The following is a 14,139-nucleotide window of genomic DNA, read 5'->3' on the forward strand; positions in this document are numbered from 1 at the left end:
AAGACCCAGCTTCACTAAAAAATTGGTTGTGATGACGCAGGCTTGCCAAGTCTGTTGCCTTTTTACGCAGTTCTTAACGTTACAGTATCACAAAAAAGCGCTGGCTCTCCTGTAATCGAGAGTAGATGTAAACATAAAATGACTACCGTAAAAGCAGATTGGTTGCAGATGATACTATCCACAATGTTAAAATAGGTGTAGTGCATGTTGGCGGCAGCACATCCCGTTACATCCCACCGCACCACGCGATACTGGTGCATATAGACGCTATAGTTTCCAGTTACAGACAGAGTCTTATTCCAAGTATGTCGTCTCGGTCAGACGGCCATTCCTGGTGCGCCCAACGCTGCTGCCTTAGAGGCGCGCTGGACGCACCCCGGAACTCGCGTACCGCTGGCGTTGAAGAAAAGCAGTCAGCGCCCAAAAGATGACAATCCAGTATATAGTGCCATGAATCTTCCATTTATTTATTTATTTATTTGTTTATTTATTTACTTATTCATTCATTCATTCATTCATTCATTCATTCATTCATTCATTCATTCATTCATACCTCAAAAATACTCCATTTGCGTTTTTACATGAGGGGTGGGCATATTTAGGTCACATTTTCAATGAATGCCTTGAACGATGATGAACTGGAGTGGTGCACCGCTTCAGCAGGCAGATCATACCAGCCTTTCGCTGTTTGAACGAAGAAAGAGTTAAGACGAGCGGTGGTGCGACCTGGAGGGGCATAAACATCCATTTAATGGCTATGACGGGATGAAGTGCGATGCGCAGGCCTGATGTCGGTCTGGTGAAGCAGCGAGTGATAAAATTTGCAAAAGGGGCACAGTCTTGTTGTTTTGTGGCGGTGCTCGAGGGTTGGAAGGTGTAGAGATGACTTAAGTTTAGTGACACTAGTGTGGTAGGAGCAGTCAGAATGAATTAGCCTTGTTCCAATATTCGGTATGAATTCCAGTGCTGTTGCCAGGTTAAGTTGGTATGGGTCCCACACTGAGCATGCGTATTCCAATTTGAGTTCAACAAATGTTAAATATGCGAGTAGCTTTACGGAGGCGGGAACATCATCATCATCAGCCTGGTTACGCCCACTGCAGGGCAAAGGCCTCTCCCATACTTCTCCAACAACCCCGGTCATGTACTAATTGTGGCCATGCCGTCCCTGCAAATTTCTTAATCTCATCCGCCCACCTAACTTTCTGCCGCCCCCTGCTACGCTTTCCTTCCCTTGGGATCCAGTCCGTAACCCTTAATGACCATCGGTTATCTTCCCTCCTCATTACATGTCCTGCCCATGCCCATTTCTTTTTCTTGATTTGAACTAAGATGTCATTAACTCGCGTTTGTTCCCTCACCCAATCTGCTCTTTTCTTATCCCTTAACGTTACACCTATCATTCTTCTTTCCATAGCTCGTTGTGTCGTCCTCAATTTGAGTAGAACCCTTTTCGTAAGCCTCCAGGTTTCTGCCCCGTAGGTGAGTACTGGTAAGACACAGCTATTATATACTTTTCTCTTGAGGGATAACGGCAACCTGCTGTTCATGATTTGGGAATGCCTGCCAAACGCACTCCAGCCCATTCTTATTCTTCTGATTATTTCCGTCTCATGATCCGGATCCGCCGTCACTACCTGCCCTAAGTAGATGTATTCCCTTACGACTTCCAGTGCCTCGCTGCCTATTGTAAATTGCTGTTCTCTCCCGAGACTGTTAAGCATTACTTTAGTTTTCTGCATATTAATTTTTAGAGGCGGGAACAAGACGTAGATTACGGCGCACCTAGCATAAGTACATGATTGGCATCATGCTAATGCTCCAGATGTGTGAGGACCAACCGAGGTTACTGGACAAGCTAATACCTAAGTACTTATAATTAGTCACGGCACATATTTTAGAACCGGCGATAAAGTAATTAGTTGAAGTAAATGAATAGCGACAGTGAAAAGTAAGTAGCGACATTTTTTTTTGACGTTGACAGAAGTTAGCCAATTATTACACCAAGTTTCAATGAAGTTAAGGTCGCACTGGAGAGCAGGAGAATCACGTCGTTAATAATAGGACGACATATTACGCAATCATCAGCAAATAAACGAATTGTGAAAGAACAATCTCTCGGTAAGTCGTTAATGTATATTAAGAAGAGTAGTCGCCCCAGGACTGTGCCTTGCGGCACGCCGGAGAGAACAGGTGGTAAATTAGACGAGCATTGGTTAGCGTAAAGAACTATTGACGGTTAGTCAGAAAGCTGCATATCCATTGGAGAACACAAGGGTTAAAATTAAGACGCGATAGATTTAGGAAGAGCCGTTCATGAGGAACCTTGTCAAAAGCCTTTTGAAAGACTAGGAAGAGGGCATCTATGGGCACCTTTTGATCCACATGTGAGCTGATGTCATTAACGAAGAGAGCTACTTGAGACTCGCAGGACATGCCTTTCTGAAAACCATGCCTTTCTGAAACACTGGTGAGGGAAAATGGACAGTAATTATGGCACGATGATGATGATCTTTTTTTTTGGTCCTGGAATTATTTTACCTATTTTCCAGTCTTGCGGCACCACTCCAGATGATAATGATTTGTGAAATATATGGCATAAAAATACACTAGAGATGTGCTCAGTGTTCATAAGCATTTTGGAATTAATTCCATCGATGCCGGCCGAGGATGTTAATTTGAGGGAATATATTAGTTTGGTGATACCGTATGCCTCAAATGTTATGTCTGGCATGGTTGGGTGGTTGAGGTAAGGACAGTCTGGGAGGTCAGTGTTAGGTTGAGAAGTGAACACGGAAGAGAAGACACAGTTTAGTACTTCAGATAGTTTATGGTCGGGAACACCATAAACTATCGTTATCATAATAATGGTTTACGGTTATTTGGGCTAATGTGTTTCCAGAATTTTTGGTATTGTTCTGCAGCATGTTAGGGAGTGTTGTTGTACAGAAGGTTCGTTTAGCTGTTGCGGCCAAGGAGTCAAGCGCCTTTTCACTGGCGTAATATATTCCCAGATAGGAGCTGTAATGGAACGCTTGGCTTTGCGAAATAATCTTTTCTTTTCATTGTTGAGTCGGTTTAATGTGTTCTTGAACCATGGGGACCATGAACCAAGGCAGCTCAGTTAAGATGATACTTAGTATGTAAGTCTCAGTGAGTTCGATAACTTTATTTTTAAAAAGCGTCCAGTTGATGTCTACTGTGCACTTCTGGAAATCTATAATATACCAGCAGTAAAACTCGGTTAGTGCATTGTTAATACTGATGTAATCACCTTTATCGTAAAGTGTTATTTGCTTTTTTGGGTTTTTGGTTTTTCGCTCTCAGGTAGTTCCAAGGTTAATTCTGCATGCAGTACTGAGTGATCACTTAGTTCTGGTAGATGTGTTACTGAACAAACACTTTCGAGATGGGATGTTTAGATAAGGTCGATTATGTTAGAGCACTGTTCGTTTTTTCGTGTTGGGGTAGATACTAGGTGCGTCAAACCAAAGGTGAGGCATTTGCCAAGAAAATTACATTCGAGGTTATTAGTCAGTGTTATGGCTGGTTCGGACCATGTTATATCAGGGGAGCTAAGTCACCTTAGAGGAGTAGTTGTGCATGACTAAATGACGTCGTAATAGTTTGCACTGCGTGGCGGAAGTGAACCGTGAAGGAAGCATCTGCGTCGGGGGGACGATAGCATGCAATTTGTAGGTACGAAAAACTGCACAATACGAATAAAATTTCTAGAGGTGAAGCGATATTGACCACGGAGCAACAGAGGCAGCGGTGAACAGCTATCAGAACACCTCCTCTGCATTTGCCTACACGATCCCGCTTAAAAATGTCAAAATTAGGAGGAATGAATTAAGCTCTGTGTTATCGACGGTGGAATTCAGCCACGTTTCTGTTAGTATGAGAAGCTTAAATCAGAAGAATCAATGAGGCTACTGAGTGCTTCACTTTTGGGCAACAAGCTTCTGATGTTAATATAAACAAATGATACAGGGATGCTATGTGGCTTTGCGGTAGTGCATGATGGTAACTGTGAAGTTCATATGACTCATAGCTGATATAGTTGGTATAACTATAAGTTTTAAAGATTGCAATCAGAAACGACAAATAAAGCTTCAGCGTACTAGAAGTTACATCTTGAGCGATACTGTGAAAAATCAAAAGTGAAAAATGGGCGAGTTGGTATGAAAGCATGGCTAAATTCAGAGCGCAAACTACTGGGACACAAGCTAAGGCACAAGAAAAGACAGGACACGGCGCTACTTCCAATTGAAAGTTTATTCGAAAGGTTATAGAAACTTTATAAACACATGTTCTACGTCATCAAATGTCATAAAAAGAGCAGGTAAAAGCATGGTTACTTGCTCTGTTTATCAGGTTCGATAACGCTGGACTGGTCGGGTTTATAAGGTCTCTAACCATTTGAATAAACTTTCAGCTGCGAGTTGCGAAGTGTCCTGTCTTTTCTTGTGACTTAGCTTGTGTCCCAGTAGTTCACGCTCTGAATTTAGCCATTCGGAGGAACATCAGAGCTCGGAAGAAATATTTTTTGCAGCTTGTTTGGGAAGTATCTATCGGATGCAATGCAATTTTGACTGTTTGCCTAAATGTTCTCGTTTGAGTGCGTCGATAACGACTCTGGCTTTTGGCTCAAGGTCCCTTGAAGGCAGCTAAAGAAAGGGAGCTAAAAGCAATTCACGTTTAAAATTCTATTTTCGCCCGAAGGCGAAGCATTGAAAGCAAGGTTTCGCTGAGGGCGTCTCAACAAGCTGGCCTGATGACGAGCGGGCCGCGGCGTTGCAGGTGTGTCACCTCCATGGTGGACGAGATGAAACTGAAAGAAAATTGTCCGCACGCATGAGTGCTTACAAAAAGGAGGGCAGAAAATTTATCTTACGTTCTCCACGGTGTGCAATGCACACAGCTACTACTCAGCAGGAAAGGTAACGTGTGCAGCACGCCGCGCTGGCTTCGGCAGAGGCGATTGAGCGGAGGGTGATCATGCGTCCGTTTGACTTTGTTGTTTCTGGAGCCAAATGAATGGTGCGTCTGTGGAAGCTTCACAGTCCATAGAGTTCCAATCCTTCCCGCGCATGCGTCATCAATTTCCGGATATAGCACGATAATGGGAACGCCAACGCGAACATCGCAAATGCTTCTGGGGATCCCGTATACTCAAAACGCAGGACGACACGCTGAACCGCTGAGTAGGTTGGAGAAGGCGGCTCTACAAACACTCAGACTAAAAGGGCCTGCTGGGATTTATCGCTCACGGCCAACGCCGCCGACGCCGACACCAACGCCGACGACACCGGCTTTTCTGTGACACGAGCTCCTTAACGCTGTCGCGTTAATACACATGATCAATAACAAGCACGTGGGCATGAGGAAGTCGGAGACCCTCCGGCTCGTTCAGTCCATTGTGCTGAGCAGAATTACTTTGAGCCATATCTACGCTTAAGGAAAGGTGACAAGTGCAGGTTGGAGACACTCGAACGGAGGGTATAGAAAGTGGCCCTCGGCCTACCGGTGCGCACCTCCACGGGTAAGCTGCTCACCCTGGCACTCGACAATACGTTAGACGGGACCTTGGAGACCCACCTCATAACGCATTATGAGCTTATTGCAAACTCCAGCAGGTCGCTATTCTCTTGCACCTTACTATACACCCCTACCTTAACCCCCATAACAAGGACATCTCCCGTTCAGATAGAACATCTGAAAAGTCTCCCCATACTTCGTAGGATCAGCCCCACCTATCACACTGAGAGACGGATGGAATGGGCCAAGGCCCTGCTCAGCCGCTTTGCAACTAATCAGAAAACAGCGTGCGTTGACGCGGCTGAGATACAGGGCCTCCAGGGTTTTTCGGTCACTGTGGTCAGCCATGCAGGGAAAACCATATTGAGAGGCTCAATTAAAACCACTAACCCGGACGAGGCGGAGGAGGCAGCCATCGCCTCGGCCATAGCCAACACTCCCAACACGTATATTATCAGCCGTTCTAAATCTAGTGTTCATAACTATACTAAAGGTCGCATCCCCGATAGCTAATCAAATTCGCAACCAAAACTCCAGCCATCACACTGTCCAAATCCCACGCATCCCAGCCTTCTCCTCACGCACCGGCAATGACACCACTCACCAACAGGCCCAAGCTTTCGCCTTCCGAGCCCTCTGCCCCACACAGGCCAGAGTGGAGAATAAGGAGATAGAGACGAATGGCGATCGACACGCGACTGTACAGTCACGTATGAGGAACTTACAAAGTATTATAAACTATCTAGACATTAATATCCTCCGATGTAGAAATCGCTAACCAAACAGCAGGAGCTCGTCTGGACGCAGCTCCAGACAAGCTCCTCTCCAACACGTATCATATACTCCTACACTGATCCCACCAAATTTATCCATCAGTGCAAGCTGAGCTGATCCCCCAGCACCGAACTCTTTCACATATTATGGGGCTGTCCAAGTGCACCTGTTCTTAGTAATCTATAGGGCCTGCAAATTACAGCGGCGCAGCAGTGGGAGCTGCTCAGCTCCGAACCGGACGAGCAGGTCTGGGTCGCGGGGTGGGCGGAGGTAGCCGCCAGGGAGCAGGGACTCCGGGTGGACTAACAGCCGGCGCTTCCAGCTAATATAGCTTGAAAACAATCGTATTCGACAACTCTATTTCTCTGACACTTGGAAAGCTTGTGTTATAAGATATTCACTATCAAGTTTTATGCCCAATACTATAACTTTACATTCAGGCGTGGGAGTCCCGACATTTGTATGAGCCACTAGCCCTGATAAACCAATCGAAACACCTTCCACATCAAGTCCGCCCACACTCTGCATGGATACTTTTACGAGAGGGACAGGCCACGTGACCTGTGCCACAGAATAAACATCACGGTACTGTGGCATGGTGTGGCGGTGAAATTGCGGGAATCATGAAGGCGGTCTGTATAGGCTGTATAGGTTTATAAATTGATTAATTATTAAAATGCTCCGTAACTTTTGCCATGTGCTCCAGCACATATAATATTGTTTCTGGTGTTGTGCAAGCCTGAGAAGCTACTAGATCACTCTAAGTGAACTACATGGGGCAACAGTGCTTATGATTGTTGCAGATCAGTCTGAGTTAAATACGTAAAAAATAATAATATTGTCGATTTATTTCATTCCAGAATCAATATTATAACTTCGTTATTAGGAACAACGGTGCTTTCTCAACTTCACCATTCGTGGTTCCCACAAACTCCTCTCTTGCAAGTCTGCAAGAGAGAAGAAAACAAGATTACGCATCTACTGGTAAAGAAATACTAGTGCATATGTAAAACAGATGTTTTACCTGCGATTAGTTTTCCAAGAAAACTTACTATGGTGAATTTTCTATCCCTGTTGCAAACAATCTGATCATCTCAAAAGAGCCATGACCACATGACTAGAAATCAATTATGACCAGTTGAGAAACAAACATTTCAAGCACTACATTTTCTACAGTCTTCAACTACTGACAATTATCTGAAAGCACACAAAGCGCTGCCAATATGGAGCATCAGAAGAACCGCAGTCGGGTTTCAGTAGCTACGGATCAAGAGTTATAGGAAGCGCAATACTGAAAGGCGTAATCCGAGCGCCAAAATTGAGGACATTTTCGCGCTTTCAGCACTCGCGAATAACGAAATATTCTTGCGGCATTGCATTTATCTTCTTTTTGCGCAGTATAACCGCAGCGTTGCTTTCATCGCTTTAAAAGACACCGAAGGTCAATATGTAGTGGTGTTTGGAGTGCAAACATAACGGTGTAAAGGATATTACCGCGTCGACAAGACAGACGTATATTGGTACCGTTTAACCAAAAAAGCAGCAACACTTTTCAGGGCAAAGTTCTGTCTGCTAAAGAAACTGCACATCTCTTGAAAAGGTTATCACTTCACGGGAGCGTCGACCTACTCGACGGATAGTGCTCTTGCGCGGAGCGCAGCTACGAAAGTGCCGACGACAGGCGCATGCGCAGCAGAGCCTACTCTTGTCCTAGCATCGTATGTTAGACCCTTCGGTACGGTTCGCATAGCTAGCCATAGTGCTACTCAACTGCGGAACTTCACGTCAGCGGTAAGGAAACCTTTACTACTTCGGTGCCTACGAACCCTCCGATCTCTCCTTGTCATTCGTGGTGTCAAAACGAAAACCGAGTTGTCATGTCTCCCCCCCCCCCCCCCCACAGCAGGCAACAATATTAATCCCGCGTGAGAAACATTGTGTATGCCTTCCTATCAACACTGATGCTTCGGTTTCTTCTGGAAGCACAGGAGGTGCAGTGGTTATTCCAGCTAGATTCATGACGATGATGTAAAGAACGTCTCATTTGCCATTGTCAATGGCTGCACAGCACGCCACCCTCACTGCCTCTATGGAATCTATAATTAGAGAAGAGGCACAGGAATGGTCTATATTGCCTTTTTCCAAGGCCACTTTCCAGTATCTTATGTCGTCTTTTCTTCACGGACTCAAAGAGCAATTAGTCGCTGACACAAGACTACTCCATCCCCGCGCAATTGACAAAGAACACAAAATAGCGGATCAGTGGATACGAGGCCTTTGTGACATCTATGGTAACGACTGCGCAGATGAAGCTGCCCGATCTGCCCATGACGGTATTCACTGTACAGCAATATTATTGTGTATGTTTTCTTCGTTTTGCTGTTGGGCCTTCTGTCATTTTCAGTTCCTGTTACATCCTTACACCCACACAGGGTAAGCCAGCCTGTGTGGGCATTGCCTAACCCCGTGAATTTTTCTGTTTTGCTCCTACACATAGCTCCTGCTGCTTATCTGCTTTCAACGCAAACAAAAATGCACATACGTGTCCCTGCGCCTCCCATGGTTACAGTAAGCTATGGAAAACGATACATAAGCTGATAAACAACGATGCTATGTCGGTTTCATCGGATCACCCTAGGATATGATGCTCGGACACCAGGGCGCTCTGAGCGATGCCTCTACCTCTGTTACTCTTGCAGGCGCGATGATACGGGACACGGCGATGACCGACGTGCCAGTCGTCGCTGTTGCGATAATATGAGACTATTTGAGAACTCTTTAAACATGGTGGTGGCGGCAGTCTACACGGTTATCGGTCGTCGAAAGTACTCACAGGCCTTAAACTTTTTTCTTATTGGCGCGTCATGAACCTTCTTCCCCAAGCATTGGTAATAACAAGAGCTTTCGGCGTGATAATAAGTGTGTCACGCACACTACAATAAGGAAGCCCTGCGTTTCCAGTGATGAAGGCCACAACCCTTGCGTAGGTATGTCTCATTCATTGAGCGAATCGGGCTCAATATCTTGTGATAGCACTGAAATAAATAAAAGCTGGACAGTAGATCTAAAGAACACGTGCCAATATCGTCCTCTTAGGCTGCACCCTAGAAATGCTACAAATACCACGTACACGTCTAGCCGAAATCATATGCAGCTGAAAGCAACCTTCCACTTTTAATTTTTCATTTCATTTTCGATTCATATCTTCAAATATGCAAGGCAACAAGTAACCAACCCCATTCAGTGCGAGGCCCGCTTTTTATATTGTTACATTACACTTATTTTCAATGCTTTGTTATGTCACTCGCGGTGCAGAGTGACCGATTCCAGCAGTCCCAGCACGTAATCGTCAGTAGGCTAGCGATCTTGAGTTGCGTCTTTTTCGCAATGCGGATGCTACAGCAGGGAGTCGAACAATTGTACCTTGTGCCCAGGAACTCAACACCATAGCCTATGAGTCACCGTGGAGGACACAGAAGTATCTATATGTCTTGCGTCATTGGTGAAAAGTTGATAATCCTTGCGTCAGTGCGGACCTCTCTGTGGGCATTGCCGTTCCATTATCTCAAACTGCATGGATACTGGAAAAGCGTAGCTGTTCGAAGGGTTAATATTGCGACAATTCGCTGACAAGGGGGTCGCCTTCCTTCATCAGTCGTGGTGGCGCCTTGGCGATCCGGCAAAATATTTGCGGAAGGCGCGATTTGCGAGCAATTCGCGAGATTTTTTTGGCGGCGCTCAGCAGAGAGAATCCATAAATGTTAAATTATGGGGTTTTACGTGTCAAAAACCACTTTCTGATTATGAGGCACGCCGTAGTGGAGGACTCCGGAAATTTCGACCACCTGGTGTTCTTTAACGTAAACCTAAATCTAAGTACAGGGGTGGTTTCGCATTTCGCCCCCATCGAAATGCGGCCGCCGTGGCCGGAATTCGATCTCATGACATCGTGCTCTGCAGCGCAACACCATAGCCACTGAGAAACAATGGCGGGTTCATAAATGTTTGCTATGTACACAGGATCTGGCGTAACATCTGCGAAGCTTACGACTTGGCCAACTAACTTCAATAGTGCTGTAGGTAATTGACATATTTGATATTCAGCATAATTACGAAATACATAAATGTGCATTGCGCCAACTCCACTTGATGACCGTGCAGCTTTCAGCTTGAACCGCTGTTTACTACGGCTTCCAGGCACTCCAAACTTGCGTTCTATTAGAGTAACAATTTGGGCACGTTGGTAATCAATGCGAACGTTAAAAACGCGAAACGAACACGGCGGACAAAGGCAAGGTGTGTGTGTCTTTTTCGTCCGTGTCCAGTTCGCGCTATTTAACGTTCTTTTGTGTTCTATATAAGGCCAGCTATTACGTCATTAGTCATTTATGGAAAGTTGCTGCTGCAGAATAAACTTCGAAAGACACGACCATGAGCTCATGAAAACTGGAGCAGTCATTTCGCATATTTTTTTCACCGATCTGATACGATCAATACCCCTCTTCAGTCAATGTGCGCTTAGACGGTGAATCTGAGGTGTCATCATTACGAGGGCACGGGCAAATGCCGCTCATAGTTTCTTAATACGATGAAAGCCAAAACCAGATTGTTAAAGCCAAATTGCAAAAGCCAAATTAAAAATATATATATTTTCTGACAGGAGTTCGACAAGGAACTGAGCTGTTATAAGTTTCTAAAAAAGTGGTGCCGACGAGCATCCCGTTCAACTGCTTACAAATAGCGTCGTATCTTAAAGGTGTAATGAGGTGGTATTTTCGACTCTTCATTTATTGTGTTACATAAAGGACCCAAACCTCCAAATCCTAGCCTTTTCCCAGATTTTGTGTTCAGTACCGTGGACAGCAGCTTTATTCATTTTTTTAAGTTTATACTAGGAACGCTAATGTAATATATTCCACTGTAACATAAATCAAGATACACGTGAAACCTTATGTGAAGCGCTTAGTAATTTTGTTGCTATGGCTTTTCCAGACAATGAACGTCAGTGAAATGACGAAATGTAAGTTTTAATGCAACACAGCAAATTAGTCGGCTTAAAGTGTAAGCATCTTCCCCTGAAGACAACAGCAATAGAAACTAGATGACCTTGAGGACAATAGTCAGCGCAGTAATTTGTTTTTGGCTTAAAAGATAACCGTTATGAAAGCCCTAGTCACCTGAGAGAACGAGTGATCACCGACATTTTTAATGACAAACTGGGAATAGCAGGTAACACGGTTGAGAGTGTGCACAGGATACGCAAGAAACGAAGTACCAAGACAAACCCTGTTATATATTAAATTTTTTTACTACTATACGAAATGAATGTGTTAAGGAATTGTTCAAAGATGACAGGCACGTCTCTTTCAAATGTAGGGCTCCAAATCAGTGATGACGATGAACCACAATAAACAGGAGCGTGGTGTTGCTGAGCAGAAGGCGCTATAGATGACGGTCATTCCTCGGCGCATAAATCACCTGGCCCGCGCGCCGGCTGCGCGTTATCTCAGCCACGCGCCCGCTTCGATTCATAGGCAATGGCCTGTCCCTAGCCAGCCAGCCTTCTCCTCATCTTCTCCGACGTCGATGCTACTACACAATCAATCGTAGCTACAGCAAACTAACCTTCGCTAAGTGTTCAAATTTATGGCCGTACGCTAACCAGTTCAGAACACATGGCCGCAAGGTAACTTTGAAATATGAAGGCCTAAACGCAGACTACTACAATACTTGTGCGACGACGCTCGCTCCGGATGGCTCGGTCATCTCGTCTGCCGATCCCTCTGACCCCGGAGTGAGCAGCAGCACACGAGGCGACCGAGTGAGCCGCGGCGAGTGTCAAAGCGCCGCAATGGTCTGCTTGCACGTGACCATACGCTGTGCAGTGGTGTCACGACACAGTATGCTCCTTGGAAACGAATCCGAAATACGCTCCAGGAAAAGGTACTATAATAAATTATTAATTGCACTCTAAAGCTTGTCACTATGTTTTCTAAGGTTTAAGGGACTAGCACTTTGATTTACCGCTACGAAAAAGAGCAATCGAGAATATAATGCCAGTGCCTCTTTAAGACACTCCCACATTTGACCTGATGTTCAACGTGCCACCTTCCATCAGCAATGGCGAAAGGGTTATTTTTCCTTCTAGTTATGCTTGCAGCGAATAAAGAGCTTGTGCATGAGCGTTAAGCTGGGGATTTATTTCTTTCTATGGAGAAAAGCAGCACGATAGGCTACAGAATAAATCTATACTTTTATACACTCTAATTACGATGACCCACTGCAAAATTAACTCAATATCATTATACCACATTGACTTATTTTCAGCTGTCTCTAGCACCTCGGCATAAAATGATGTAAACTTCTCGCATTTATTGAGCGTATATTACAATTTGTGACCGAAGAAGATAAAAAGTAATGACCAGTTCAAAACCATTAACTTTCTACACCGTTCACGCCACGCTTGTCAATGACGCGTTCGCGTCGCCTTCCCCGTCAGCATGCGCATATAGTTGTTCTGTAATCCTCATTTTGCACCACTGTGCGACTTTTCACTTGATTGTTGCGGTTTAGGTTGTCTTTCTCGTTTTCGCCGCGTCCATGTTTCGTACGCTTGCCTTTCCTATACCTTAATTTCCAACCAATCTTTTCTCTAAATTTGCACCAAAAGAACTGAAAGGTGGGAGAGTTGGTGCATATTAATATTCATACTTTCGATAGCGCAAGAAACGCACAGACAAATGAATGACTAGACGACACGAGCGCAGAATGTCCATGTATTTCGTGTACAACCCTCAGTATGCATATCAATTTTCTCTACTTTCTATAATTCTGAGACTTCCTCATGTTTAGGTTCAACCTCACAATATGGCAAAGAAAAACGGCAATTTCAATTAACACCAGTACAGAACAATCTCATGCCTATATGGCAATGCGCAGTTGGTAGGCGGGAATGCTAACCATTGAGATACAACACTAACTATTTTTTATTTACTTTCTTAATTTCTTTTGGTACTTGATACAAAATGACCCGCCGTGGTTGCTCAGTGGCTATGGTGTTAGGCTGCTGAGCACGAGGTCGCGGGATCGAATCCCGGCCACGGCGGCCGCATTTCGATGGGGGCGAAATGCGAGAACACCCGTGTACTTAGATTTAGGTGCACGTTAAAGAACCCCAGGTGGTCGAAATTTCCGGAGTCCTCCACTACGGCGTGCCTCATAATCAGAAAGTGGTTTTGGCACGTAAAACCCCATAATTTTTGATGCAAAATGATTGATACGTTGTGCGGTGTTCTTTAGAAATACTTTAGAAAAAAAGGGGCGTTTACTCATACAAGGCCGATGCACACGAGCCTCCACCATGGGCGCACACTCTAGACTCACTTCATGAGCCGGACGGCCGATGACCGCGCCGATGGAGAGAATGGCCGCCCGTGCTTCGAACTGGGCCGAGTCGCGTCAATCGTGTGCGTCTATCCCTCGTCAGAGTATATTCCCACACTTTTTGTGGTGGGCTACCATGCCGTAAATATTATTGCGAGCCTGCAATGCACCATTTGTGCCGCGAACGTTTATTCTGAGCCGTGATCCGACGACGAAAGATTGCAGCTAGCATCGCTGACGCTGCGCTACGCTTCGTCTGAAAACAGGATTCCGCGGCGACACACCACTGCAAACAAACATCGTGCGTGTTTTTCCGTGTTGTTTTCTTTTGCTCCAAAGTTACGATGAGGCAAATTTGCCAAAGGCTGGTGCCTTATGTTAGCGGTGGGTGTGTTCGTGCACTGTGTCGCTGTACAAAAAAAGGAAAGAAAAAGAAAGAAG

This window comes from Dermacentor variabilis, chromosome 11, assembly GCF_050947875.1.
Source record: "Dermacentor variabilis isolate Ectoservices chromosome 11, ASM5094787v1, whole genome shotgun sequence".
Lineage (NCBI taxonomy): Eukaryota > Metazoa > Arthropoda > Arachnida > Ixodida > Ixodidae > Dermacentor > Dermacentor variabilis.